Here is a 7474-nt window from a genome sequence, read left to right as displayed (position 1 = left end):
CACGTTACATTGGTCTGACCAGCTGTAATACCCCACAGCAGCTTCTGTCTTCCATTCACCCATAATGGGGTGGTCCCGCCCAGGACCTGCCCCCCCCCCAAAGCTCTGTCTCGCTCTGGTTATCAGGACAGCAGGGGGCCGCTCCTGTCAGAAGTTTCTCATTTTCCAGACATCACAGGAAAAGGCAGAAATACAAAAGAGCGTTTTAAAAATGGATTGTGTACGATGTGTCGCCCCCCGCAGTCACCTTCCTGATCCAATCAGCTGCCCCGGTCATTGTCACTACCCCATCCGCTAGGAGGCAGCACCGAGCAGCGAGGGGCATTTCTGCATCTCAGTAATAAGACACTGTGCTTGGGTTCCATGCCAGGAATGGTGAGGAGCTACATCTGGATTCGCAGATAAACACGATCTGGTTCAGTCTTTTCTGCGGACGACATCTGTGGAGGAACGGCAGGCTTTGTATATGGGGGGGGGAGCACATGCAGCTGCGTGCAGGGGTCGCTCCCTCATGTATAAATGCCTTAAAGGGCCATCGTCACGCTGCGCATGCTCCGAAATGAAGTGCGATGCAGGTTTGTATGAGGGGAACCTATAACGATGTCATCCAAGCACACTGACAAAGTGACCGAACGAGATAGTCTATCAAATCATAGTGCAAGAGTGATCGTGCAAATACATCTATACATAAGGGCCCGCAGGCCGAAGCCTCCCAGTACCCCTCCCTTCTTATATCTAATTCTCGCAGATGTCTTGTCTCTGGTACCTACCTGTTATACTTATGGAATTCACCACCATTCACATCTTTATAAGAGCTTACACTCACTCCCACCTATACTGCCCACCAGTGGCGTAACTAGGGGATTTGGAGCCCAGGGCAAATGTAAATATGGAGCACCCCCCCCCCCCCTTCGGTGTGCTGTGAAAAATGGGCGTGGTCAAAAGGGCCGTGGTCACTTAAAAATGGGGCGTGTCAACATGACACACATACCCCTTTCTCGTCACTCTGAACATTCCTTTCCATTCTATATGCACCTTAACCCCAGTAGTGCCCCTTATACAGTCCCCCCTATGCAGTGCCCCCAGTAGTGGTCCCTCTTATGCAGGCCCCCAGTAGTGCCCCTTATACAGCCCCCCCTATGCAGTGCCCCCAGTAGTGGTCCCTCTTATGTAGGCCCCCAGTAGTGCCCTTTATACAGTCCCCCCTATGCAGTGCCCCCAGTAGTGGTCCCTCTTATGCAGGCCCCCAGTAGTGCCCCTTATACAGTCCCCCATATGCAGTGCCCCCAGTAGTGGTCCCTCTTATGCAGGCCCCCAGTAGTAATCCCCCCTATCCAGTGCCCCCAGTAGTGGGCCTCCCTATTCAGTCCCTTGTGCCTCCAGTGGTAAGCCCCTTATATAGTGCCCCCAGTAGTAATCCCCCCTATCCAGTGCCCCTGTAGTGGGCCTCCCTATTCAGTCCCTTGTGTCCCCCCCCAGTAATAGACCCCCCTATGCAGTGCCCCAGTAGAGGTCCCCATGTGCAGTGACCCTTATATAGTGCCCCCAGTAGTAGACCCCCCGCCTATGCAGTGCCCCAGTAGAGGTCCCCATGTGCAGTGACCCTTATATAGTGCCCCCAGTAGTAGACCCCCCCCTATGCAGTGACCCAGTAGCAGTCCCCCCAGTAGTAGCCCCCCCCATGCAGTGCCTCCAGTAGTGGTCCCCAATGGAGTGTCCCCAGTAGTGGTCCCCCCCCATTAGTGCCCCCAGTAGAGGTTCCCCCCATTAGTGCCTCCCGTATAGGTCCCCTCCATTAGTACCAGCAGTATAGGTCCCCTCCATTAGTACCAGCAGTATAGGTCCCCTCCATTAGTGCCCCCAGTATAGGTCCCCTCCATTAGTACCAGCAGTATAGGTCCCCTCCATTAGTACCCCCAGTATAGGTCCCCTCCATTAGTACCAGCAGTATAGGTCCCCTCCACTAGTGCCCCCAGTATAGGTCCCCTCCATTAGTACCAGCAGTATAGGTCCCCTCCACTAGTACCCGCAGTATAGGTCCCCTCCATTAGTACCAGCAGTATAGGTCCCCTCCACTAGTGCCAGCAGTATAGGTCCCCTCCATTAGTGCCAGCAGTATAAGTGCCCTCCATTAGTGCCAGCAGTATAAGTGCCCTCCATTAGTGCCAGCAGTATAGGTCCCCTCCATTAGTGCCAGCAGTATAAGTGCCCTCCATTAGTGCCAGCAGTATAGGTCCCCTCCATTAGTGCCAGCAGTATAGGTCCCCTCCATTAGTGCCAGCAGTATAGGTCCCCTCCACTAGTGCCAGCAGTATAGGTCCCCTCCATTAGTGCCAGCAGTATAGGTCCCCTCCATTAGTGCCAACAGTATAGGTCCCCTCCATTAGTACCAGCAGTATAGGTCCCCTCCATTAGTACCAGCAGTATAGGTCCCCTCCATTAGTACCAGCAGTATAAGTGCCCTCCATTAGTGCCAGCAGTATAGGTCCCCTCCATTAGTGCCAGCAGTATAAGTGCCTCCACTAGTGCCAGCAGTATAGGTCCCCTCCATTAGTACCAGCAGTATAGGTCCCCTCCATTAGTGCCAGCAGTATAGGTCCCCTCCATTAGTACCAGCAGTATAAGTGCCCTCCATTAGTGCCAGCAGTATAGGTCCCCTCCATTAGTGCCAGCAGTATAAGTGCCTCCACTAGTGCCAGCAGTATAGGTCCCCTCCATTAGTGCCAGCAGTATAGGTCCCCTCCATTAGTGCCAGCAGTATAGGTCCCCTCCACTAGTACCAGCAGTATAGGTCTCCTCCATTAGTGCCAGCAGTATAGGTCCCCTCCATTAGTGCCAGCAGTATAGGTCCCCTCCATTAGTGCCAGCAGTATAGGTCCCCTCCACTAGTGCCAGCAGTATAGGTCCCCTCCACTAGTGCCAGCAGTATAGGTCCCCTCCACTAGTGCCAGCAGTATAGGTCCCCTCCATTAGTGCCAGCAGTATAAGTGCCTCCATTAGTACCAGCAGTATAAGTGCCTCCATTAGTACCAGCATTATAGGTCCCCTCCATTAGTGCCAGCAGTATAGGTCCCCTCCACTAGTGCCAGCAGTATAGGTCCCCTCCATTAGTGCCAGCAGTATAGGTCCCCTCCACTAGTGCCAGCAGTATAGGTCCCCTCCATTAGTGCCAGCAGTATAGGTCCCCTCCACTAGTGCCAGCAGTATAGGTCCCCTCCACTAGTGCCAGCAGTATAGGTCCCCTCCACTAGTGCCAGCAGTATAGGTCCCCTCCATTAGTGCCAGCAGTATAAGTGCCTCCATTAGTACCAGCAGTATAAGTGCCTCCATTAGTACCAGCATTATAGGTCCCCTCCATTAGTGCCAGCAGTATAGGTCCCCTCCATTAGTGCCAGCAGTATAGGTCCCCTCCACTAGTGCCAGCAGTATAGGTCCCCTCCATTAGTGCCAGCAGTATAGGTCCCCTCCACTAGTGCCAGCAGTATAGGTCCCCTCCATTAGTGCCAGCAGTATAGGTCCCCTCCATTAGTGCCAGCAGTATAGGTCCCCTCCACTAGTGCCAGCAGTATAGGTCCCCTCCATTAGTGCCAGCAGTATAGGTCCCCTCCACTAGTGCCAGCAGTATAGGTCCCCTCCATTAGTGCCAGCAGTATAGGTCCCCTCCATTAGTGCCAGCAGTATAGGTCCCCTCCACTAGTGCCAGCAGTATAGGTCCCCTCCACTAGTGCCAGCAGTATAGGTCCCCTCCATTAGTACCAGCAGTATAGGTCCCCTCCATTAGTGCCAGCAGTATAGGTCCCCTCCATTAGTGCCAGCAGTATAGGTCCCCTCCACTAGTGCCAGCAGTATAGGTCCCCTCCACTAGTGCCAGCAGTATAAGTGCCTCCATTAGTACCAGCAGTATAAGTGCCTCCATTAGTACCAGCAGTATAGGTCCCCTCCATTAGTGCCAGCAGTATAGGTCCCCTCCACTAGTGCCAGCAGTATAAGTGCCTCCATTAGTACCAGCAGTATAAGTGCCTCCATTAGTACCAGCAGTATAGGTCCCCTCCATTAGTGCCAGCAGTATAGGTCCCCTCCACTAGTGCCAGCAGTATAGGTCCCCTCCACTAGTGCCAGCAGTATAGGTCCCCTCCATTAGTGCCAGCAGTACCAGTACCAGCAGTATAGGTCCCCTCCATTAGTGCCAGCAGTATAGGTCCCCTCCACTAGTGCCAGCAGTATAAGTGCCCTCCACTAGTGCCAGCAGTATAGGTCCCCTCCACTAGTGCCAGCAGTATAGGTCCCCTCCACTAGTGCCAGCAGTATAAGTGCCCTCCACTAGTGCCAGCAGTATAGGTCCCCTCCAATAGTGCCAGCAGTATAGGTCCCCTCCACTAGTGCCAGCAGTATAGGTGCCCTCCACTAGTGCCAGCAGTATAGGTCCCCTCCATTAGTGCCAGCAGTATAGGTGCCCTCCATTAGTGCCAGCAGTATAGGTCCCCTCCATTAGTGCCAGCAGTATAGGTCCCCTCCATTAGTGCCAGCAGTATAAGTGCCCTCCACTAGTGCCAGCATTATAGGTCCCCTCCATTAGTGCCAGCAGTATAGGTCCCCTCCATTAGTGCCAGCAGTATAGGTCCCCTCCATTAGTGCCAGCAGTATAAGTGCCCTCCATTAGTGCCAGCAGTATAGGAACCCTCCATTAGTGCCAGCAGTATAAGTACCCTCCATTAGTACCAGCAGTATTAGTGCCAGCAGTATAGGTCCCCTCCATTAGTGCCAGCAGTATAAGTGCCTCCATTAGTGCCAGCAGTATAAGTGCCTCCAGTATAGAAACCCCCCCAACAAATACACACTGAAAATAAAACAATAAATAGAAGAATACTTACCGGAACCCACGCTCCTGCTCCCGCCACCGTCCGCACGTCAGTCCTCCTGGGCTGGCGCGCTCTGCATTATGGGAGAGACGTCATGACGTCTCTCCCATTACCCACTGCAGGAGGCGGAAGGGAACCAGCTCTTGCAGTGGGCGCTGCAGCAGCCAATGAGAGTCTGTCTGACTCTCATTTGCTGCTGATTATCACACACATCACCGCCACGCTGGCGGCGATGTGTTAGAATGCACAGCATGAGCCCGTCTGCCACCCTCCTCCTGGCGCTATTGGGCAAGCGCTCAGGGGGAGGGAAAGGGCTCGGCTTTGCAGCACAGGACTGGCGCTAGGAAACCTAGCGCCGGTCCTGTGTTAATGTGTAGTGCTGACCGCACTCACTGTGGTTGGCACTACACTGGCTAACTAGGACGGGCCGAACCATGGCCGACCCCCGATGGCCAGGGCAAGTGCCCCGCTCGCCCTGCCCTAGTTACGCCACTGCTAACCACACACTAATGTCACCTTACACTGGTATATCCTCACACCGGTACGCCCTCACACCCACCCTACCCCTCACACATACTACTCACACTGGTACGCCCTCACACCTACCCTACTCCTCACGCTGATGTGCCCTCATCCGTACTACTCACGCTGGTACACCCTCACACCTACCCTACCCCTCACGCTGATGTGCCCTCATCCGTACTACTCACACTGGTACACCCTCACACCTACCCTACCCCTCCCCTATACTACTCACACTGGTACACCCTCACACCTACCCTACTCCTCCCCTATACTACTCACACTGGTACATCCTCACACCTACCCTACTCCTCACGCTGATGTGCCCTCATCCGTACTACTCACACTGGTACACCCTCACACCTACCCTACCCCTCCCCTATACCACTCACACTGGTACACCCTCACACCTACCCAACCCCTCACCCGTACTACTCACGCTGGTTCGCCCTCACACCTACCCTACCCCTCCCCTGTACTACTCACTCTGGTACACCCTCACGCCTACCCTACCCCTCCCCTGTACTACTCACGCTGGTTCGCCCTCACGCCTACCCTACCCCTCCCCTACTCACGCTGGTACACCCTCACGCCTACCCTACCCCTCACCCGTACTACTCACGCTGGTTCGCCCTCACGCCTACCCTACCCCTCACCCGTACTACTCACGCTGGGACACCCTCACACCTACCCTACCCCTCTCCCCTATACTACTCACGCTGGGACACCCTCACACCTACCCTACTCCTCACCCGTACTACTCACACTGGGACACCCTCACACCTACCCTACCCCTCCCCTATACTACTCACACTGGTACACCCTCACACCTACCCTACTCCTACCTATACTACTCACGCTGGTACACCCTCACACCTACCCTACCCCTCACCCGTACTACTCACGCTGGTACACCCTCACACCTACCCTACCCCTCACCCGTACTACTCACGCTGGTTCGCCCTCACACCTACCCCTCCCCTGTACTACTCACGCTGGTACACCCTCACGCCTACCCTACCCCTCACCCGTACTACTCACGCTGGTTCGCCCTCACGCCTACCCTACCCCTCACCCGTACTACTCACGCTGGTACGCCCTCACACCTACCCTACCCCTCACCCGTACTAATCACGCTGGGACGCCCTCACACCTACCCTACCCCTCACCCGTACTACTCATGCTGGTACGCCCTCACACCAACCCTATCCCTCACCCGAACTACTCACGCTGGTACGCCCTCACACCTACCCTACCCCTCACCAGTACTACTCACGCTGGTACGCCCTCACACCTACCATACCCCTCACCTGTACTACTCACGCTGGTACGCCCTCACCCGTACTACTCACGCTGGTACGCCCTCACACCTACCTCACCCCCACCTGTAGCATTTTGAGGCTATTCTGGTGGTCACAGGATATAGCAGATGCATCATCTTAAGGCATGATGAGGTTTATTGCTCAGTGCCTTCAAAAAGACAATTCCCCTCGCTGCTGGTGCTCAGCGTAATCACAGCATACAGATGTACAATCCTGCCTGATGGGCAAAGGATACCCACACTTTATAATATTCCCATAGACATAACACGGGGCAAGTCTACCTCAGGGACTATTAACCAGTCACGTTAAGTGCATGTGGGTGTGTATACATACATTTAACATTGTCCCTAAATGGACACTGGGGAGTGGTCCCTGCTCTAGGACTAGATCACAGACAACCGTCTCACATAATATATACAAATGACAAAGGAACTGAACAGCTTCCCCTCTCCTTACATACATAAACCTGCTTGTAAACAATTCTGCTCCCGCATTAGACACATCATTGTATATACATTTACAGTACCTGGCGCCTAGCACCGGTAGGTTATATGAAAATGGTGTGGCAGAGCAAGGGATGGACCGCCATCTTGACCACGGTTTCTGGCCACTCTCGCCTTCCTGTATATGAAGTAAGCATGGAGTATTGGTGCTATGTCCGCGGTAGCCGTGCGTACAGCATTGTGTATGTTTGGTAATAATTCTCCTCCGTGTACACAGGAGCCTGGGCCCCAGACCAGCAGGATGTCACCCCAATCCCAGAGCCTACCA

Source organism: Taudactylus pleione, unplaced genomic scaffold, assembly GCF_031769625.1.
Source record: "Taudactylus pleione unplaced genomic scaffold, aTauple2 ptg002166l, whole genome shotgun sequence".
NCBI lineage: Eukaryota > Metazoa > Chordata > Amphibia > Anura > Myobatrachidae > Taudactylus > Taudactylus pleione.
The sequence above is the reverse complement of the archived record's forward strand: the minus strand, read 5'-3'. Positions refer to the sequence as shown.